General features: G+C 46.9%; 1 long non-coding RNA gene across 16 annotated transcripts; it reads left to right on the top strand.

Moving 5' to 3' along the window:
* Positions 1–2,403: 2,403 nt before the first annotated feature.
* LOC119275699 lies at positions 2,404–19,030 on the top strand. 16 transcript variants are annotated; one of them, XR_005135846.1, is made up of 10 exons: positions 2,404–3,079; positions 3,209–3,287; positions 3,753–3,974; positions 4,207–4,374; positions 15,413–15,584; positions 15,909–15,963; positions 16,961–17,172; positions 17,251–17,515; positions 17,597–17,681; positions 18,433–18,697. It is a non-coding gene; the product is annotated as an uncharacterized LOC119275699 (long non-coding RNA). The 16 variants fall into 16 exon arrangements; XR_005135838.1 differs by adding an exon at positions 18,793–19,030 and having other exon boundaries at positions 15,413–17,172; positions 18,433–18,655; XR_005135837.1 differs by adding an exon at positions 18,728–19,030 and having other exon boundaries at positions 15,413–17,172; positions 18,433–18,655.
* Positions 19,031–23,745: the final 4,715 nt, after the last annotated feature.

Genomic DNA, 23,745 nt, shown 5'->3' with positions numbered 1-23,745 from the left:
AGGAATCTTGGGATTCAACTTTCTAAGTACTTGACCTTCTTCTTCCACTTCAGGCACTAGGGCCTTATTTTTCTCAGCAGCTGAAATGTTTCTGGTGGATCTCTTGGGGGCTTGAGCAGTAGCCTTGGGGGCAAATTTGGGCTTTGAAGGAGCATCCCTGATCTGATTGCATCCCCCATTAGCTTCTGAGATTTTGCAGGAGGTGCATCTTGCTCTTCTTCTTCTTCTGGGTCTCTGATTATAGAAGATATCCCAATGACTCGGGCCATTGTCTTCTTGACCCTCTTATTCCTCTTTTTGCCCACCAGCCTCTTTGGGTTCAAAAGTGAACACCATGGTTTCTTGGGTTGAGGCTCTGGCTTTGGACACGGGAACTCTTCTTGCAGGAGCTTTTGTCTTCAACCCTGGCTTGAGATTAGCAGAAGTGCCAGTTTCCTTCTTGTCACCTTTCCTCTTGGAATTCACTTCCTCATCAATCACAAAATCCTCATCCTCATAATTAGATGTCTTCTTCTTCCTCTGCCTAGTTGCAGCTTTGGGCAGATTGCTAGGAGTGCTTCTGCTCCCATCATCATAGCTGCTCTTAGAGGAACTAGTGCCCTCACTCATCTGAACTTGTTCCTCACACATATTCTAGCTATCATTGTTGTCAGACATTGTTGCAAGCTGAAGGCTGACCCTGTGAATAGATATAGATGAGATAGAGTGGATGAGCATCACAAAGTGCAGAGATTTTGCAAAACAATTGAGCCAAAAACTTACTTTTAGTTTTCTACTGAAGTCATTTTGGAGCTACCGATTTGCTGAACTCGGTGACACCGAAGCAATGTTCAGTGTCTAAACTAGTGAACTCGGTCAGACTGAGGCACAGTTCGGTGAAACTGATATGGCTAGGGTTTCACAAAGTCCTGAACTCGGTCATACCGATTTGTGAGTTTCGGTCAGACCGAAAATCACAGTGCAATGGCCTAGGCCAAATCCATGAGACCGATTCCTACAACTCGGTCGATTCGTGATGAATTTGGCAGAAACCTAACCCTAAATTTTCAAATAAAAACTAATCTAATGGAACTTTTTGATGGATATAATAATCTCAATCGTGGCAAGAATCATGGCATTGTCTTCGTGCTAAGAATCGGAGTGAGAAAGCACAAAGGATCGAGCTCATACCCTAACTTGGCGGTGAGTTCGCTACGGCGGCAACGACGGAGGAAAGTCCGTTGATGGCGGCGGAGACCAGTGGCAGGGGGTCACTGGTGATGGAGGCAATGATCCGGAGACCACGAGTCAGCAGAGCTAGACAGCACGGGCGAAGAGTTTTGGAGGAATTTCCAAAAATTCAACCCGTGAGTATATATATCCAGACCCTGTCGGTGTGACCGAGTGGAACAACTCGGTGGCACCAAGTTGCAGAATCGCAAGCGGTTACTGCAACTCGGTGAGACCAAAGTGTTCAAATTGGTTGCACCGAGATTGAAACCTAGATCAACTTAATGAACTCAGTGTGACCGAAGGGTATGAATCGGTCAGACCGAGATGCATCAAGAGGTTTTGGAAGTTTAAGTCTATGACGAATCGATGACTCTGAGTGCTCCTCACCCAGAGGGGTCGAATCTGACTTGATCAAACTTTGGGATGTAGCATAAATAGAGTTTGAGACGAGAAAAGCATAGATAGCTAGAGGGAGTACTTAGGCATTCTTGTCCATCCATTTGGCAAGAGAAAAAGACCAAACAATCAAAACAACAAATGGATGTCCTCGAATGAAGAAAATTATGCAACCAACATGCTCACACAAATAAGATAGCAAATGAAATATGTGGCAAAGCATGCACAAACACTCTAGCATCTATCAAGCAATTGGCGATGACTAGGTCATCTATATATGAGTATATTGACTTAGGAGTCAAATGAGAACATTTGATCATAGGTCATACTCATCGTTTAAGCTCAAGTGGGGTTACCACTTTTACATAAAGCATTGTTGTGTTCACATCATTGGAGTTGCTTTAGCTCAATTCTTAGAGTAAAGCTCCCCCTAGATGTGATATCCCCTTTTTAGAGGGATGAACTAACCTTGGGTTTTGTCGATGATGACTTCATGTAGATGTTGAAGATGTGGATGCTCAACATTGATGTAGATCATTTGGAGCAATCCATTGGAGTGAGTTGCACTTTCAATACCTACATGGGTTAGTCCCACAAGGAACAAAAAAGGATCTCTACTCCTAATGGAGCAGTTGGTAGTCTCCGCCGGTCAATTTTCGTCCCACCTCCACTGGTTTTTTTTCGTCCTAAACAAATTTCGTAGATTAACCAGGGACAACCAGCGAACAAAAAATTGGACGACGCCCTAGCTCCCTCCGCCCGTGGGTCGCCCGCTCCCTCGCGCCCCTGTTGCTCCCTCCTCGATCCCGATCTGGATCAAGGGGACGAGGAGCTCGTGCCTCCCCGACGACCGGCCTCCTCCTCGCCCCGCCGCTGCGTCCGGCGCCGCCACGGCCTCTGGAGCCAGGGAAGCCATGGCCTGAGCTCGGCCTCGAGGTCCCCGCCGCCGTCTCCTGCAGATTCTGCCCCGCCGCCTCGCCGCCCGAGCTCGCCGTCGCACCAACCTCGGCGCCGCGCCGACGTCGGCTCTGGTCGCCTCCACCTCCGCGCTGTGAGGAACCCACCACGCGCGTCAAGGCGAGGCGCCTCCTGGGCTCCGTCCGTTTCCAGAGCGAGCGCCCGTGAATACCTAGCTAGCCGCCGCCGTCGTGATCGTTCCAGCCATCGCCAAGGTAAGGTGCTTTCTCAATCTCGATTTCCTTCCTTCCCCATCAAGGTTAATTTGGATGCGTACTTATGTGATTTTGGTGTTGCTCATTGGATTTGTATACGTACGTACGTGTGTCTTCGATCTGCTTCGTTTAGATACGTTGTTAAGTAATTCACATCTTCCCCGTTACGATACGTGCATGATCTTGTCTTGTGCTCTTCTGCTCATTGGACTGATGCATGAAGGACAAGAGCTTGCATAGAGTTTTTAGTAGAAGACGACGTAAATTGTGGTATTGGCCGCAATCTGGAAGTTCTTCAGGTGAGTGACATGATTTAATTTGGAGAGGCACGAGTTAGGATGCAGTCACATATTTTTTAATGGTTTCTTCCTATTCCTTGTGATATTATCAAGATTTTCTAATTGAACTGAAGTTCTATAACCTTCCAGATCCAAATCCTGCTTCAGAAAGTGTATATGAAGCAAAGGTCTGCACCTACATGTTATCAGAAGTCAGGTCTTAGACAAGGTAATGTTTTTCTATCCGATGAACTAGACTAGGTAATGTTCGAACTTGGGAGTGATCAAATCATATGTTTTCAGGTTTGTCATTGTCCGTGGATTCAATCTTTCCCCCTTTCTCTGTTGACATACTTCTAGGAGCTGCAATGCTCAAATTGCCACGGATCTTAGACTGGTGTCAAGATGCTATTGATAAGATTTTGAATTGCATCAAACGGTTTCAGGTTTTTTCTTCAATTTCAGTTACGATGTTCATGTTCTGCTTATAACCAGGTTTAAATATCGTACTGTTGTTTTCTGCTGTGTCATTTGTTCACATTCGTTCACATGAACATTACAGATTTAGCTACACATGAATTTGTGTTAGATCAATTGCAATTTTAATTATTTTGGCCTGGGATACCACTTCAACATTTTTGAAGTATAAGATATTCATTGTTATTACTCCAGTAAGATATCCCCCTTTTTTTAGGAAAGTGGCAGGAGTGATGAAGAACTAAAACATAGTTACAGTGGGCGTTTTTTATAGGAACAAAACTGAAGAATTTGACATTAACATAATTTTATTACTAAATCAGGTGTCCCTGGTTTTGTTAGCATCAGGACATGTTGACCTAATTGTCCATGGTTACACTCATCTTCAAACAGCACAACTTGTTTTGCTGCACATCTTCTCTTACCATATGATGAATAGGTATTCTATGTTCCATCCCTTTCTTATTTCACACTGCATTAACAATGTTTTTTCAGTATGTGGATTTGCCTAACTTTGCCTTATAGATTATTGATTTTGTTACTGATGTGTACACAAACCCTGCCTAATTAATTTAGTCTACTATATCTAACCATATGAAATCTGAAAGTTGATTCAGACTACTTGCCTGGTGGTGTGGTACATTACCTCTGTTTTTTAACTATGGGAGCAGAACGACGGCGCCGACATGGATGACTCGGAGCTCAACCTTGTCAAGGGCCGCGAGCAGCGGCAACTTTCTTTTCCACGAGAAGATGACCAAGGGCGCCATCGGCCACTTTGTCTTCGCCGTCGAAGAGTCCAAGCTCGTCTCCGCATCGGTTGCATTGGTGCCGATCAGGTGCTAATATGAATCCTTGTCCAATTTCAAGTGGCCTATAAAAAAACCCAGGGTTGAATGCACATTACCATCACACTGCCATTTAGTTTTCATTGGTACGCAATACTATCGTTACAATTCTTTTTGGCCATTTTGTCTTTGTCTTTGTCCATGGTCAGGTCATGGTTTTTAGGCTTGATTGTTATGAGTCAGTAAGGTTAGAATGAGCGGTAATGGTTTAACTAATCACGCCTGCATGTTTTTAGTATCACTAATTCTTCCAAATCCCATCTAAAGGAAAGAAAACTACCTGATGTATTACTAACACTTCTATAGGCATACTAGCCCTGGATTTATGAGTGACAATTCCAGTATAGTTGAGGGGTGCCTATTGGTGGTCTTTCTATAGCAGCATTAAATGGATGACTACTAGCAGTACCATTGTCTCTGTCAATTTTGTACCTGCCATAGAAAGATGACCCCTATTCTCTATAAATACCTGAGAATATTGTTGTGTTAGGAGATTAGCTTTTACTTCTTTCCATTGATTGCTACAGATTTTGAGAGAACACTATTGTCCACGTTTATATCATATACTTCCAAATTATAAAGCGTTCTTGTTATATGTAAGTTACCTGTTATCCACACAATGCAAGTAGTGGTTCAGAACTACAGAGAAAGGAAGCACCAATAATTTGTTTCTTCATTTCTTGTTGGTGATAAAAATGGATTTTGCTTTGCGATGATCCTGTGTCGGTGCCTTTGTCTCTATCAAATATTAGGGGTAATGACTTTTCTGTGCTGGATCAACATGCAGAACTTGCGCCCACCTTGAGGCCATTAATCCAGGGAAGTCATTTCAGTATATTCAGGACATAGCCAGTAGCTTAGCAATTTCCACGACTATGTTTTGTTTAAAATAAAGTTGTATGCAGAATATGCATGATGCTCTCTGAGGGAGTCCTGGACTAGGGGGTGTCCGGACAGCCGGACTATCATCGTCCGCCGGACTCCAAGACTACGAACATACAAGATTGAAGACTCCGTCCCGTGTCCGGATGGGACTTTCCTTGGCGTGGAAGGCAAGCTTGGTGATACGGATATGTAGATCTCCTACCATTGTAACCGACTCTGTGTAACCCTAGCCTCCTCCGGTGTCTATATAAACCGGAGGGCTTTAGTCCGTAGGACACAACATACATTACAACAATCATACCATAGGCTAGCTTTAGGGTTTAGCCTCCTTGATCTCGTGGTAGATCCACTCTTGTACTACCCATATCATCAATATTAATCAAGCAGGACGTAGGGTTTTACCTCCATCGAGAGGGCCCGAACCTGGGTAAAACATCGTGTCCCTTGTCTCCTGTTACCATCCGCCTAGACGCACAGTTCGGGACCCCCTACCCGAGATCCGCCGGTTTTGACACCGACATTGGTGCTTTCATTGAGAGTTCCTCTGTGTCGTCGCCGATAGGAAGGATGCCTCCACCCGTCTTCAAAGACGGTATTTTCGCCAAAGAGGCCTTGGCCACCGGCCAAACTATCCGGCTAGGCGGTTTTCTTATGACCGCCTGTCCGGCCACTGCTTCGACAATGACTTCCCAAGTCGTCGAAAGCAATATACGCGTCAGCTCGGAATTTGCCGAGCGGCTGGATCCAATGGAGCTCTCGTCTATCAACGAGCTCTTGGATCGCATCGCAGCCCTGGGAGTTGCTACAGACTACAATCAGATTGGGCTTAAAACCGATCTGAGAGAGATTAACTCTCCCCAGGCCACCCACCACGTCGCAGTGGTAGAGGAACAATGCGGCGACTCTTCGCCTATATTGAAAACTAGTCACGTCCGGATTCCCGAACCCTCCATGCCGGATTTCCGCGGAGGGACGGACTTCGATCGAGCATTGAACTTAAAATCATGCATCGTTCCGGACTCGCTGGATTGTGTCCAGCAACCCAAGCTTCCGAATTCGGAAACTCCTCGGCCTTTAAGCCCCAATATGGGCAGGGATTCGGATTTTAGTCCACCCACCCGCCCAGACATATGCGATCTATCTCTAATACGGCAAGAGCCCGCTGAAACAGTACATCACTACTGGGCCAGATTCCTCCTGGTTATGGACAGGATAAAGGACTGCCGAGAGGAAAACGCAATCAAAATCTTTTGCAATAATTGCACGGACAAGGGAATATTGAACGCCATCGGCCGTCGTAAAATTACACGCTTCACCGATCTGGCGTCCATAGTACGAAAGTACTGTGCGATGGAGAGTTCCCGGAAAACCGAAAACCAATTTTGGGATAATCCGGCCCCGAATACAACCCCAGTCCGCAACAAAAGGGCGCACCATACTCAGGCCCCAGATGCAAAAACCAAAAAGCAAAAGCCCCATAAAGGGCACGAAACCGTACTAGAGGGATGGCTCGAAGGACCCTGTAAGCTTCACAGCACAGAGGGAGCCGTCCCAACACATAGCCTTCGAGCATGTTGGATATTACGGCAGGTGGCCAAAAGTGGCGAGGAGCTTCTAGCCCCGGAAAACCACTCCCACAATACTGGTACGGTATCAACAGTCTTCGAGACCTTCGCATCAAACAATATGCGAAAACGAACAATCCGCGGCCTCGCCGAAGTCTACCAAGTAGCAGCAGCAAATCCATGGAGCGACACAACTATCACCTTCAACGCCAGCGATGAACCTAAATTCCAAACAGCCCGAGCACCAGCCGCACTGGTGCTCAGTCCCATAGTGGACGGCTTTCGACTTACAAAGGTCCTCATGGATGCGGCAGCGGACTAAACCTCATCTATGAGGAAACTCTTCAAAAAATGGAAATCGATTGGAGCCGTATTGAGCGAAGCAGCACAACCTTCAGAGGAATAATCCCTAGCCAGGAAGCACGCTGCACCGGAAAAATCACACTCGATGTGGTGTTCGGCTCGCCGACAATTACAAATCCGAAGAAGTCACGCTCCAAGTGGCCCCGTTCAACAGAGGATATCACGCTATATTAGGACGAGAGGCATTCACAGTTTTTCAAGCCGTACCCCATTACGGGTATATGAAGCTCAGAATGCCTGGGCCCGGCGGAATAATCACTCTCGCTAGTGATCCGGACATAGCACTCCGCGCCGAAAACTAGACAGCCGCACTAGCCCTGGAGGCACTATCCGAGGCCCTAGCGGCAGAAGAACTCACCGCGCTGCGCTCTACAGTAAACAGGGACGATGTGATACTTGATAAAAGATCCAAGTCCACCTCCTTCAAACCAGCAGATGAAATAGTGAAATTCCAGGTCCATCCAACGGACCCAACAAAGACGGCCTCCATTGGGGCACAATTAAACCCCGAGGTAGACGCCGCACTGCGCGAATTCCTTCGGGAAAATTGGGACATTTTCGCCTGGCATCCTTCGGACATGCCCGGAATCCCACGCAGACTGGCAAAACATAGCCTAAACATCCTAAAAGGATTCAAGCCAGTCAAACAGGCTCTTCGACGATTTTCCGAACCCAAAAGACAGGCAATGGGAGAAGAGCTAGCCAAACTATTGGAAGCCGGATTCATTAGAGATATCAAACATCCGGATTGGCTAGAAAATCCGGTAATGGTACCAAAGAAGGACAAATCCTGGCGCCTATGCGTCGATTTTAAAGACCTCAAGAAGGCTTGCCCAAAGGATCCCTTCCCCCTCCCCCGCATCGACCAAATTATCGATGCTACCGCAGGGCACGATTCATTGTGCTTCCTCGACGCATACTCTGGCTACCATCAAATCAAGATGGCGGAAGCAGACCAAGCCGCAACGGCATTCATCACTCCATACGGACCATTCTGCTTCAACACGATGCCCTTCGGACTTAAAAATGCCGGCGCAACATATCAGCGCATGATTCAAACATGTCTGGCTACCCAGATCAGCAAAACAGTCGAGGCATACGTAGACGACGTAGTCGTCAAAACAAAACACGTTGAAACTCTAGTAGACGATTTGAGGCTCACATTCGACAACCTCAGAGCATATGACATCAAGCTGAATCCGGAAAAATGCGTTTTCGGCGTACCAGCCGGAAAGCTGCTGGGCTTCATTGTATCCGGTAGAGGAATTGAAGCAAACCCGGCTAAAATCCGAGCTCTGTCACAGTTGGATATTCCAAAAGACCTCAAACAGATACAAAAATTAACAGGATGCGTGGCAGCTTTAAGCCGCTTTATCTCCCGTCTAGGAAAAAAGGCATTGCCCCTCTATCACCTCCTCAGGCGCACCGAACACTTCGAGTGGACGGATGCTGCCACTGCCGGACTCGAAGAAATAAAGGCCATATTGGCAACAAATCCGGTCCTGGCTGCGCCCAATCTAGGCGAACCAATGTTGTTATACATCGCAGCAATGCATCAAGTCGTAAGCGCGGTACTCGTCGTCGAATGAGAGACAGAAGGGCATAAATTCCCTCTTCAAAAACCAGTGTATTATGTATCCACTGTGTTAACTCCCTGCAAATCCTGTTACCCACACTATCAGAAGATAGCGTATGCGGTGTTCATGGCATCCCGGAAGCTCCAACACTACTTTCAAGAGTGTTCGATAACAGTGGCTTCCGAAGTACCACTCAATGACATCATAAATAACCGTGACGCAACGGGCAGGATTGCAAAATGGGCCATTGAGCTCTTACCATTCGATATAACTTACAAACCTCGGCGAGCTATAAAGTCACAAGTTTTGGCTGACTTCGTCGCTGAATGGACCGAGGCCGAACTCCCTAAAGAGTACGGCGCATACTCCAATTGGATTATGCATTTCGACGGCTCTAAAATGTTGGCCGGACTGGGGGCTGGCGTCGTATTGACGTCCCCAACCGGGGACACAGTCCAGTATGTACTTCAAATAATGTACACGGACTCCAACAACACAGCCGAATACGAGGCCCTGTTACATGGTCTCCGGATGGCAGTCTCCATGGGCATTCAACGCCTTGAGGTGCGAGGGGATTCAAACCTTGCAATATCCCAAATAAATGGAGAATTTGACGCCAAGGATCCGAAAATGGCAGCATATCGCAACGCTGTCCTAAAAATGTCAGCTCGGTTTGAAGGACTCGAATGCCATCACATAGCCCGAGATAACAACCAAGCGGCCGATGTACTGGCACGCATCAGTGTGAAACGTGATGATGTCCCTCCAAATATCTTCCTGGAACGGCTCTTCAAGCCATCCGTACTATGGAAAGAGGAATCCGGAAATGACAAACCGGAAACAACCGCGCCAACCGGCGATTCAGCCGATGACATAACACCTTCAGCCCACGACATAATGGCAGTAATTGCCCCGTGGATGGAACCATTCCTAGCCTATCTGCTTAGACAGGAACTTCCCGAAGACCAAAATGAGGCCCGCTGCATAGTCCGGCGATCGAAGGCCTACAAGGTCCATGAGGGAGAACTTTATAAGAAAAGTACAACCGGAGTCCTTCAAAGGTGTATCTCCGAAGAGGAGGGGCGAAACCTCCTGGCTGAAATTCATGCCGGACTAGGCGGACACCACGCAGCAGCCCGGGCCCTTGTAGGAAAGGCATTCCGTACAGGATTTTATTGGCCAACGGCCCGGGAAGATGCCCAGGACTTAGTCCAGAGATGCGTAGGTTGTCAGCTCTTTGCTAATCAGAGCCATATGCCGCCCACCGCCCTCAAAACTATACCCATTACCTGGCCGTTCGCGGTCTGGGGGCTTGATATGGTTGGACCCCTTAAAGGGGGAACCCACAAGCAAAGGAACCTATTGGTCATGGTGGATAAATTCACCAAATGGATAAAGGCCAAACCGGTCAAAACGGCAGAGTCCGGACCAGTGATAGACTTTACATCCGGGGTAGTACACCGTTACGGAGTCCCCCACAACATCATCACCGACAACGGCACGAACTTCACGGCCGATGAGGTTAAGTCATGGTGCAAAAATATGGGCATCAAGCTCGACTACGCTTCAGTCTATCACCCTCAAACCAACGGTCAAGTGGAACGAGCAAATGGTCTAATAATGAGCGGCATTAAACCCAGACTAGTGCGGTCACTTACTAAATCTGACACGCACTGGGTTGAGGAGCTCGACTCCGTACTCTGGGGGCTACGGACAATGCCTAACCGTACTACCGGATTCACGCCATTTTTTATGGTATACGGTGCAGAGGCAGTTCTGCCCTGCGACATTATTCATGACTCACCTCGAGTGCGCATGTACGAAGAAAGAGAGACCGAGCTGGATCGGCAGGACAGCTTGGATACATTGGAGGAGGGACACGACGTCGCCAAGGCTCGTTCCGCATTCTATCAGCAGCATGCCTGAAGATATCAAAGCAGAGAAGTACGGGCCAAGACTTACAACATTGGCGAACTAGTTCTACGCCTGCCGGACAAGAAAAAGGACAAGCTCAAGCCCAAATGGGAGGGTCCCTTCATTATCGATCAAGTCCTGACTGGCGGAGCGTACCGTCTACGAAATGCGTCGGACAACCGACTCGAGCCGAACCCATGGAACGCAGCCCGCCTCCGAAGATTCTATGCCTAGCGCCGGACTAAGAGTTCGTCCCCTTCCTCCGTTCAAATTTTTACACTCCAGCTGTCTTTTGTTTCTCTTTCTTCCCCTAACCTTTTTACTAAAAAGCCCTTGCGGGCCTACTTCCGCATTGTTTGCGTACACTTGATGTGCCATCCGCACTCATTATACCTGGGGGCTTATTTTCCAGAAGCTCAATTATAAGGGCTTCATGCCCAGCACATGTGTCAAGCTTCCACATGTACCTTTCACTCACCATTATATGCATCGATATGACTTAAGTTTTGGCCAAGCTGGGTTGCCTGGCTCCTGTGCTTACCCCTACGTTCCCGATTGTTCGGCTAGGAGGTAAAGGGAGCACCTCTGCGATTGTTACTGCCGGGTCAGCCGGATGTGTACCTCAGACTGGGTGAAGCCGAAAGCTAGCGTTCTTAAGGGAATAATCGGTCGGTGACTTGAAAGATGATTTTTTACCTATTTATTTATCTGCCCCCAGATGTTTTCCTGCTTTTTTCGCAGTCCGGACATGCACTTTAGGGCATGCCTCCCAGGGAAAGGAACCCTTAACGGAACTATTCTCCCTGGAAGATGTTTCTTACTAACCATGTAATATAACATAACTAGTTGGGCACTTGTCTGATAAAGCACTAATGACCCCTACGCCTGGTCTCCATGCATACCCCGGTTGTTTCTTAACCAAAAAAGGTATTCGGACACACTCCGGACTCTAGGGTCCCGAGGTTGAAGCGAAAAGGTCGGCAAAGACAAACGATCTACAATCCGGCTAGAAGGCATTTCACATGTCATTTTAAAACAAATACATTGTCAAATTTACTGATTGTATTCCTCCTCAATCCCATCTAACAGTCTGTCTAATTTACAGTCCCGTTGGGAAAATTTAGCAGCCAACTCTACCTGGCTGTATACTAAACTCACAGGGATCTCCTTCCCATCGGGCCCCACAGGTCCAACTTCGGCCATGTGGTTGGGATCCGCCTTCTTGTAACGCGTCTTCACCATGGCCCAAGCCTCCCTGGCACCTTAATGGCAAGCCGAAATCTTCCACAAACGGAAGCGCTGCCGCACTCCCTGAAGCTTCTCCGCAAGCTCCCTAAGGCCTTCGGGTAGGGAGAGAGCAGGCCATAAAGCCTGGACGACGCTGCTCATTGCCTGCCGAACTCGTTCGAGCAGCTGCAACAGCTCGGGAAGTTGATCACCCGTTGATATGGGCATCTCCTCCGCAGGGCGACCTGTGAGTATACCTACAAGTCATACTATGTCAATTTGCTTCTTCGCCGAACTCTTCTTTTTAAAGGAGTCCGCTCAAGCACTTACTATAAATGCCGCGGCGAAGCCGCTGATTCTCCTTAACGGAGCCGGACAGCTCGGCTCGAGCGCCTTTCAGCTCTTCTCCGAGCTTGGCGTTGGCATCCTGGAGCCTGTTCCTTTCTTGCTGCACCCTATTCAGCACACTCTCGCCGGCCTTTAGCTGGCGCAGTAATACTTGCCTGTCTGGATCTTGTCCGGCGGCACCTGCAATGTCATTATTAGACTTGCGCGCACGCCGCACATCGCTTATATTTATTAATAAAAATGTGTTACCAGGAGGGGCCTCTGCGTTTCCTCCTGCGGCAGCAAGCGCGGCCTCAAGTTGGGCCTTGCATTCTTGCAGCTCCTGAGACAGCTGGGTATTCTTCTCGGTAAGAGCCTGCGTTTCAAATGATCCTTAAATCAGTTAACATAACTACTTTAAGTCTCGGGGGCTACTGGTATATATAACCATTAAAATTCCCTTACCCGTATATCTTTTACATACTGCTCCGTGGCTCTGGTAAAACCGTCTTGAGCAGCACGGAGGTGCGCGTCCCCTGCGTTAAAGGCGTCCAATGCCTCAGGGGAGAAGCACGCTTCACGAAATACTGTCCGGCGGCGCCTGTGGTTCATGGCGCTCTCCACCTCAGACTTGGTGGCGGACAGTCGGTCGGCATCCTCCGTCGGAGGAGTATCTGGCCCGCGCCTTGCGCTTGCCTCCCCCTCCTGACCAGGCGCTGGAGCCTGGCTGGTATAGGCTGGATTGGCAACCTCTATGCCCGCAGTCCGGTGGGCGCTTTTTCTCCTATAAAGGATATTGAGCACTCAGACGCTTCCTAGGAACGTTGCTCTGGATATTCAAAATACGAGCTATACCTTTGCGGCGATGTCTCAGTCCGTACCGCGCTCCTTTTCCGCCTGCTGGTCCGGACTGACCTTTGTTGGTCAGCCGCCGCGGGCTCGGCTTCCCGCCTTGAAGGTGCTTCCTGTAAAACACCATCGTTCACGAAGGTCAGAAATGGGCAAGGAAGAGATAATGGTGTTCGAACCTCGGTCACAGTCACCTGGGAAGCCGGATATAATCCGGGGTAGTCCGCCGTAATGGCGACCAAAGCATTGTCCATGCTAAGCTGGTAAAACACCCCGTCGATCAGCTCCACCTTGATGTCCGGATCCTCTTCGGAGGCCGGATCTCGGGATCTTTCTGGATCCTCGGGTTGAGGAGCGGGACTTACCATGTCCTCCACAGTCCGGCGTAGATCCTGCGCCGAAGACATAATGTAAGAAGCCTAAACTTCGAAAGCATGGGTTGAACCCCTAAAAGTGTTCGCTTACCCAGCCTCTGGGGTTGTTCATGGAAAACCCATTCAAGGGGTTCGTTCGAAGGAAGTCCTCCTTCTCCCCCTTGTACAGGCCGGACAGGATCTCCACCAGATCCTCGGTCAAATCCGGCCCTTCGCGGCCATGACGGGTGGCATCGTCTTCCCCGTTGAAATCCCACATGGGGTGGCCTCTGTATTGCAATGGCTGTACCCCCCGCATGATGCATGTTGTCATGACTCCAATCATGGTCAACCCGGAATGGGCCAGTAATCTTATTCGGCCCATCAGGTAATGGACGCTCTTGTCTTCCTCCAATCGGGGGCTCCGCGGTCGCCAGCTGAGGCGTTTCTTCAGAGGAGCAGCACTAAACTCCGGGAGGCCAATCCGGACTGGGTCTGGCAGCGGAGCGTCTTCTATATAAAACCACTCCGAAGGCCAGTCTTCGGACGCCTTCTTAGGGGTACCGGATGGGTATCCGGTCCCTGCAATGCGCCATATTTCGGCGCCGCCCACTTGATATATAGATCCCTCGTGAGAACAGGGCACGAGGCAGAACAGCCTCTTCCACAGTGCAAAATGGGGCTCAATGCCCAGGAATAGCTCGCAAAGAGCTACGTAGCCCGCGATATGCAGGACAGAGGCGGGCGTAAGGTGATGGAGCTGGAGTCCGTAGAACTCTAGGAGCCCGCGGAGGAACGGATGAATTGGAAATCCGAGTCCCCTTATCAGATAGGGGACGAAGCATACCCGCTCCCCTTTGTTGGGACTTGGGGTAGCCTCCGCTTGCTTCCCACCTTGGTAGGTGGCTAGCCCGGCTCGAACCGGGACCATGAAGGCCGGAGGGAGATATCCCCCCGCTTGGAGCTTTACTAGCTCGTCGTGTGTAACAGAGCACCTCTTCCAATCTCCAGGTTGTGGGCTGGGAGTGCGAGAAGAGGAGCCGCGTCGACGGTCCATGATGGAATGGATTTTTAGGTCAAAAGCGCTCCGATGAGTATTCGCAGAAGGAAGATGGCGTGGTTTGGATCTGGATTTTTGCCTCTTTTGTAGGCGGATGACTCGCACGACTAGGGGGTGAAACATAAAAAGACACCCTGGCTTTTCGCATTCGTGCGACGCATGGAGGAGGGCCATTATTGGGCGTAGAAGCCAAGAAGCACGGTATTTATAATGAAGCCGGACACTGTTCGGCAGGTACATGGAACTTGAAGGGAGAACCCGCCTTGCAACGCCGAAGACTATATACGCGCTGGACTTATCGTCATTGAAGCCTGGTTCGGGGGCTACTGAGGGAGTCCTGGACTAGGGGGTGTCCGGACAGCCGGACTATCATCGTCCGCCAGACTCCAAGACTACGAAGATACAAGATTGAAGACTCCGTCCCGTGTCCGGATGGGACTTTCCTTGGCGTGGAAGGCAAGCTTGGCGATACGGATATGTAGATCTCCTACCATTGTAACCGACTCTGTGTAACCCTAGCCTCCTCCGGTGTCTATATAAACCGGAGGGCTTTAGTCCGTAGGACACAACATACATTACAACAATCATACCATAGGCTAGCTTTAGGGTTTAGCCTCCTTGATCTCGTGGTAGATCCACTCTTGTACTACCCATATCATCAATATTAATCAAGCAGGACGTAGGGTTTTACCTCCATCAAGAGGGCCCGAACCTGGGTAAAACATCGTGTCCCTTGTCTCCTGTTACCATCCGCCTAGACGCACAGTTCGAGACCCCCTACCTGAGATCCGCCGGTTTTGACACTGACACTCTCTTTTATCAAAGTATACACATGTGTCTATTTTGTCATCCAGTTGCAATGCACGGGAACCTTCGATTTGATTCAGTTTTATCTTCTACTGCACATAGGGAAATGTGGACACTGGATGAGCCTGTTATACAATACAGTCGCGCACCTCTATCGCGTCGAGAAGGACAGGAATTCTCAGGAGAGTTTTCTCCCTTTCGCAGGATACACGAGACTGTGCGACGTCCGCTGGACAAAGCGGTTGGACTATTTGAGACCGCTTGACATGATGTGGTTGGTCCGGCGCCGTTTTGCGGGTTTTCTTCATGGGACGGCGCAGCGGCTTAGTGGGCTGTCCCCCCCCACACACAGTTGCATCCTTACCCCTGACCCATTGATTCTTCCCCGTTTGCTTTGAATTTGATGTTCAACTATAGGACTAAATTTTGAAGTTTGTCTTGGTTTATCTTGAATTCCCTCTGACCCCTAATCATCTGTGTGTAGTAGAACTACTTGTCCTTCCCATACCTCCACTAACTTTTTTCTTACTATATCATAGTTGTTTGATTATTGGCAAATAAAACAACAATTATTTACCTTATCCTTTTTTATCTGCAGATTGGTCTAGCAACATAGAGAGGAAGCTGCAAAGAAGCTCCAAGTGGATGTAGAGGTACATGTATCTGTGATTTTAGGACCACTACAACCAAAGTTTTCATGAAAACTGCAGGGTTGCTTAAGAGGAACAAACAGTTCTTAAGTTCATTACATTAGAGTGGCTGCTCAGCTGTAAATTAGTAATACATGCACATAGAGACTAATCTGCTATGTTCAGTAGTAATACATCAATTAAGTTCAGTACATGGTTCGTGTATTGCATATGATGGTTCAGATATGGTTTATTCCATTCAGGCTATTTTGCTATGTTGTGATGAGTTTGGGCATTTGGATGAAGAGAGCAAATCAATTATGGAGAAGAATTTTTGTGTGCCATGGATTTACCATTGATGATTTAGACTTTAGTCTGCATCATCATTGTAGTATTATATTACTAAACACTTGATTTTTCTTCATTTAGACATTTCTTTTTGGTAGGCACACCTATGTCAACATATTGTGCCCTCCTTAAATTCAGTTACAAGTACTTATGTGTGTGTGATGTTGCCTTCTCTTATGATGTGCTCATAGGCCAAAGTGATTTCTCCTCTCTTTATCTGTAAAACTATAACCCAACATTCTTGGCCGCCCACCCATGTTTGACTTGGTCTATATGGCAGTGTGCAGAAAGCCTGAGCCCAAGAAAACTCCATTGTGGCTCACTGATTCTGCTGATAAGTCGTATAAAAAGAGTCATGTGCTATCTATTTATTATTATTATTATAAGTTCATCACTACCACTTTTACTTCTCTTTATTGTTTTATGTGCCTTTGTATAATATGCTATTATAGGATATTTTCTTATTCCAATCAAATCCATAATATAGTTCATCCTTACTAAATAGTAGTGTCTACTTAACTAATCTGTACTAAGATCTGGTGGCTTTGGTAGTTTCATCACTATCTTGCACTTCTTATATATAAGGCCTCTTTAGGAACTTCTAAATTTTTATTTTGTCATTAGTGGTGTGGTGTGTCTGGTTAAATTGGTGTTACTAATAGCTTTCTTTCAGTTTTCTCTTCAATTTCAGCTTGTGGAATTTGAGGAGAATCTGTGCACCAGCATCCGACTCCTTGATGTTGCTCTGATCATATTGTGTAAATATATTTCTAATAAAGCAATCGCCCGGTGGTGTACATGTTAGAAATAAAAAGATGTAATCATCAAGTGTGAGAGATGGCAACATCATAATGGGATGGTATGTACTGTTGTGCTCATCAATAGGTTAGTCTTTCATTCTCTTGCAGCCAGTATGTTTTTTATGCAAACAATTAGGAAATATCTAATTTCTATGGTTGGTAGGGGGAGCTCAAGGTCATGGCGGGGCTTCGTTTTTTCTTGTAGAAAAGAGAGACATAGGAGGATCCAGGGAGGAGGAGAGGTAGGAGAAGAAGGACGGGGAAGTAGGAAGGGTGCAATAGGGGTGAGTGTGCTTCCGCCTGCCACGCCCAAGGCTTGATCTGCCGCCGCCTCTCCTCTACCCATGCTGTCTGTGACACGTCAGATCCCCAACTGCCGTCACTTCTCCTCTGCCCATGGGCCATGGCTGTTTTAATGCATCAAATCCGTAAGCTTCCAGTTGCATCTCCATCTCTTGCAGATTGATTTACAATTGGGACCTCTAATGATGGTGCCGTCCCTAACAAAGACTACAGATCGATCTGCTGTAACATTGGCTGGGTGTTCTCTTCTCGACTCTACCAACACTCTGGAGTTACAAGCAATTGCATCAGGTTCATATATCTATGTTCTTTTTTTTTTGCTTTGAGCTGCTTTGGTTTTATTGGTAAACGGGGAGAGGCTTGTGAGCTGTCAGCACATCTTGGCCACAACTGATTTACAAAAAGACGGATAGACATGCAGACTAAGCTCCATTGCAAAGGGATTTTGTTAGTACATGCCATGTTTATGCTCACTATTGAATAGTCTGTATACAACTATTTATGCAATACTTGGATCACAGGAGCAATTCATTCTGTATATTTTGCTAGGGGTTGTGCCTTGCAGTCAATTTATAGAAGGGTAAGATGTATCGCAATATCTTTGACTTGCATTCTCTGTGATGTCAAGTAATAAAATAGAATATATACTCTTTGAATTATCTTTTCTTTTTTTCGATGTCTCTATCTTACTTATATAATCCAATTGGCATTCGCTAGAGTTTCTGTTGATGAAACATTTGTTTTGTGATGTGAGGAGGTTCTATTTGTGACTTTGCAATCAATATTCGTAGATACGGTTCGTAGATCATGATATCTGCACAATCTCAATCTACTTCCTGTGACCATATATTGTATTAATGGGTTGTGTCAGGGTTATTTTATCAACTACTGGGTTGTTGATCTACATTACGGTTTAATTCTTACACGAATTAATGTTGACTCGATTCCCTGTAGTAGGTTGAGAGGCTTCTCCTCTCATGATTTACTCTGATTAGTTTGCTTGGCTCCATGCTCCTCATGATTTGTTTGAATTTTTCTGTAGGAGCTCGGTCAAAAATCACCTAAGAAAAATATGTCATTCTTCTCTACAAGGGTTGCATGTGGAATTTGAGGAGAATCTGTGCACCAGCATCCGACTCCTTGATGTTGCTCTCATCATATTGTGTAAATATATTTCTAATAAAGCAATGGCCCGATGGTGTACATGTTAGAAATAACAAGATGTAATCATCAAGTGTGAGAGATGGCAACATCATGATGGGATGGTATGTACTGTCGTGCTCATCAATAGAGTTAGATCACTTTTATGTCAGAGAGTCGATTTTTTTGTGCGTTAGATGGATAGACAAGTACCGAAGATTGATGCAAGCAAAACTAAAACCTGTCCATGGATTACCTTCAGTCCCGCATTCCAATCAACAACATTGAGCCGAGCGAGCGCACGGGTGGCGCAAGAGGCAATGGGCAGCCGGTGGAGACTGAGTGGTGAGTGGCGGTGGCGAGGTCGAGCGGTTGGCACCAGTGGCAATTACCGTGACGGGTGAGCGGACGGGGCGAGTAGGTGTCACGATTGCATCACAATTGGAATAAAGTAAAAAAATGCATACATATGGCCATTGACTGATTTTGTGTGTTGTGTTCTTGTGTTAATAGTCAGCCAAATCAATCAGCCAAGGGACATTATGTACGCGAGTGTGTTAGCAGTGGGTATATCTGAAGATTATTTCTCAACTCGACATGTGGGTAGAGACTACAAAGACGATGCCACGGTAGCATGGCAGACCTGGCAAGTGCCATGGACATCATGATATTCTTCCTTTTCTTAATTCCTTGATTTGAAAAATAATTTGCTCTGTGTGTGTAGGAACATAGCAGTCGGGCAAATGACACTTTGGCATCTTGATCTATCAAGGGAAATAATTTCTTTACTTTAGAAAATGTGGGTTCAGATTGGTCTGTTGAGTTATGGCTGGCTGATCGAAATAATTTTTCTATTTAAAAAATGTAGCAAATAGCATTTCATTAGAGATTGGTCTGTTGAGTTATTGCTAGCTGATTGGAATAATTTTCCTATTTAAAAATGCAGCAAATAGCATTTCATTAGAGATGGCTTTGCAACAAATTGCAAATCGCGCAAACCAAGCCATCGCCGCCTCGTCGCTCTCGTCGGGAGCGACACCGCCTGTCTCTTCTTCGCCTTCTTAGCCGGCATCTCCTCCATCCGGATGCCCTGCGGCACGAGCCACTCCGCCACCGGCTGGGACTCGACCTCCGGGAAGTTTAGGTCCGTCTTCGGCCCACCGGCACGCCACACCGCCACGTCGTAGGCACGAGCAGCCTCATCGACAGTGGGATACGTGCCGAGCCACCAACGCTGCCTGGCGTCAGAGAACTCCAGTCCGAAGTTCCCGGAGGGCTTCGCCCTCATGCCGAAGAAACTGGACTTTCCCTTTGGCGTCTTCTTTGGCGCCATCGGGGAGCAGGCGGCGGCCGAGTGGGGAGCGGGGCGGCGACGTGCAGTGTGGGGCAGAGGCGGACGGAGCGGGGCGGCGGCGTGCGGCTCGGGGCGAAAGCGGACGAAGTGGGGTGGCGGACGGACCGGAGAGGAGGCGGACGGAGCATGGCCGGAGAGGAGGCGGATGAAGCGGGGCCGGGCGGAGGATGGACAGGAGGCGGAGGCGGTCGGAGAGGAGGCGGGCAGGGTCGCGGCGGCCGGGCGGAGGCGAACGTGATGGGGCAGCACGGCGGCAGGCGGCGGCCTATGCGGGGTGGAATCAGTGGCGGGGGTCTGGATCTACGGCGGGGTGAGGCCTTAGAAAGTTAACATGTAACTCTTGCAAACTATTTCAAGAGCCCGTGGCAACGCACGGGCAGTCTACTAGTATCCATAGAGATAGAGTGAAGTACATACACGATGACGTCCATGAAAACATTAGGTTACCTTGTCCCTTGACTTATTAATAAGAGAGTTTGTGACTCCTTGAACTAGTGCAAGATGTGGAAGTTGATTGCACTTGTTCTTGCCAATATGAATATTAGTGAAGTATGTTGGCGAAGTCACCCTCAAGAACTCTCTAGTTCTTCTTCTTCGGGATCCACATCATCTTGATGGGAATCCTTGGGGTTGTAGATGTACTTGATGAAGTAAAACTTGAGGTGGACTTGGGAAACCACTTGACCAAGGCCTTTGGAGCTTCTTCAAATGCACCAATTTCCTCTTGAAGCTTGTCCTTGCCTTTTAGCTTGTGGTCTTGTGGTGGAAGATCATCTTGAGCTTGTGTCCCCTTAAAGGAAGTAGGATCATACTTCTCTTGTTGAGGAACAAACTCTGTCTTGGGGTATTGATCTTCTTCCCACTCAAATCCATTGGCATTGAACTTCCGTCCAAAACCAACACCTTGATTCTTCTGGTGCCTTCCTTGCTTGCATACAATTTCCTCAAATTGCTTATTTCTGGCAAGGCTCTTGTAAACACCTTCCTCTATAATTCCCTTCAATAAGCTATTTTCTTGCTCAAGTGTACCTTGGCTAAGAGAATCATTAGTGGAATCAAGAGAACTACTAGAAGCAACAATATTGGATTTAGCATGATTATTGTTACTACTAGAAGAAGAATCTTCTTACTCTTGTTGCTAGATTTTACTTGTGGCATGTAAGTAGACAAGAGTAAACGCTTGGCAATGTAAGAAGAACTTTTCTTCCGAAGATCATCATTGATGGCTTTTAAGGACCCATGTTCTTTCTCTAGGTTGAGCTTCTCGAAGCGTAGCTTCTCATGAGTTTTTAAAAGTTCTCGATGATCTTCTAAAGTAGTTTCATGAGATAACTTAAGAGTGTTTAGTTCTTTAGTTAGACGCTCAATCTCCTTCTTATCATTATCATTCGTTTCATCTTGTTTAGCATGATTAATAGCAATTTCATCATAGTTTTCATCACTAGCATTGTCAACAAGTAAATCATCATCACCTAGCAAGTCATCTTCATCACTGTTGAAATCAAAATACTCGGGGTGTGGTACCTTGGGGCCTTTAGCCATGAAGCATCTTCCAATTCCTTCATTTGGTGACTCAAATATGTCATAGGAGTTGGTTGACACAAGTGCAAGATCGACAACACCCTCATCTTGAGTATATTCGGAGTCGGAGTGATAACTTCTCTTGGAGTGGTGGTCGGAGTCAGAACCGGATACCCATTCACCAACATGAGCTTGATGTCTTTCTTTTGTGTAGCTCTTTGATGACTTGTCCTTCCTTTCCGAATCCTTGCTTCTGCGAGAGGTTCTTCGTTCATAACGATCATCTATACTCCTTCTCTCTCTTGGAGGTGATTCTTCTCTTCTACTTCTTTTAGGTGAGTCTTCTCTTCTTTTCTAGGGAGCCGTACACTCATTAGAGTAGTTTGCGGGTCTTCCACAATTGTAGTAATTTCACTCACGACTAGAAGATCTTTTGTCATGGTAGGATCTTGACTTGGAGCTTCTCTCTTTGCTTCTACTCTTGTAGAATTTGTTGAAGTTCTTAACCATTAAGCTCAATTCCTCATTGAAGACTTGTTTTTCACTTGAATGTTGCAGGAGCATCACATGAGGCTTTATGTGCACCACTAGACTTGTTGTGAAGCTCTTCTTTATCCTTGAGTGACATATCATGAGCAACAATTCTTCCAATGACTTCCGTTGGCTTGAGATCTTTGTAATTGGGCATCATTTCGATCAATATGCACACGGTATCATATTTTCCATCCAATTCTCTTAGGATCTTCTTGATGATGAATATGTCAGTCATCTCTTCACTTCATAAGACGACAATCTCATTTGTGATGAGAGCAAGCCTAGAGTACATTTCAGCGACACCTTCACCATCCTTCATTTTGAACTTGTCAAGTTGACTTTGAAGCACATCCAACTTGGATTCCTTGACTGACTCGGTACCTTCGTGCATATCAATCAAAGTATCCCAAATTTCCTTTGCATTCGCAAGACGGCTGATTTTGTTGAATTCTTTGGGGCACAATCCATTGAAGAGGATATCGCAAGCTTGAGCGTTGTATTGCAACATCTTCTAGTCTTCTGCAGTTGCTTCACGATTTGGTTCTCTCCCATCGAAGAATTCACCTTGCAAACCAATGCACACAATAAACCAAACGGCGGGGTTATGTCCAAGAATATGCATTTTCACCTTATGCTTCCAACTAGCAAAATTAGTGCCATCAAAGTAAGGACCTCTACGGTGGTAATTTCCCTCACTAGACGTCATACTCTCCTAGGTTGTGAAACCAAGGCTATGATCACCAAAGCAATGGAAATCAAGGCAAATGGAGACCAAAGCTCTGATACCACTTGTAGGATCGAAAGTATGTCTAGAGGGGGGTGATTATACTACTTGACCAAATAAAAGTCTAGCCTTTTCCCAATTTTAAGTCTTGGCAGATTTTAGCAACTTAGCACTTAGTCAAGCAAACAATCTACACATGCAATTCCAAGAGTATAGGAGCGGAATGTAAATCATTGCATATGAAGGTAAACAGAGGACTTTGGAGGGAGCAAAAGCAATGTAGACACGAAGATTTTTGGCATGGTTCCGATAGGTGGTGCTATCGTACATCCACGTTGATGGAGACTTCAACCCATGAAGGGTAACGGTTACGCGAGTCCACGAAGGGCTCCACCCATGATGGGTCCACGAAGAAGCAACCTTGTCTATCCCACCATGGCCATCGCCCATGAAGGACTTGCCTCACTAGGGTAGATCTTCACGAAGTAGGCGATCTTCTTGCCCTTACAAACTCCTTGGTTCAACTCCACAATCTTGACCAAGGCTCCCAAGTGACACCTAACCAATCTAGGAGACACCACTCTCCAAAAGGTAATAGATGGTGTGTTGATGGTGAACTCCTTGCTCTTGTGCTTCAAATGATAGTCTCCCTAACACTCAACTTTCTCACACAGATTTGGCTATGGTGGAAAGATGATTTGAGTGGAAAGCAACTTGGGGAAGGCTAGAGATCAAGATTCTTGTGGTTGGATTGAAATGTCTTGGTCTCAACACATGAGTAGGTGGTTCTCTCTCAAAAAATGAGTAGTGGGGGTGTAGGCACGTTCTGATGGCTCTCTCACAAATGGAGAAGGGGGTGGAGGGGTATATATAGCCTCCACACAAAATCTAACCGTTACACACAAATTCCCAAACTCGGTGGGACCGAATGGTTAAACTCTGTCAGACCAACTTGGTTCAAAATGTGCACTACAAAAAAAAGACACATCCGTGACATTTTGGGCCGAACGAAACTTTTTTTCTGTCATACATATGACACTTCTATGACGATAATTGTGGCAAAACCCGGTATCATCATAGAT

Source organism: Triticum dicoccoides, chromosome 3B, assembly GCF_002162155.2.
Source record: "Triticum dicoccoides isolate Atlit2015 ecotype Zavitan chromosome 3B, WEW_v2.0, whole genome shotgun sequence".
Lineage (NCBI taxonomy): Eukaryota > Viridiplantae > Streptophyta > Magnoliopsida > Poales > Poaceae > Triticum > Triticum dicoccoides.
This window is presented reverse-complemented; position numbering and strand designations above follow the sequence as displayed.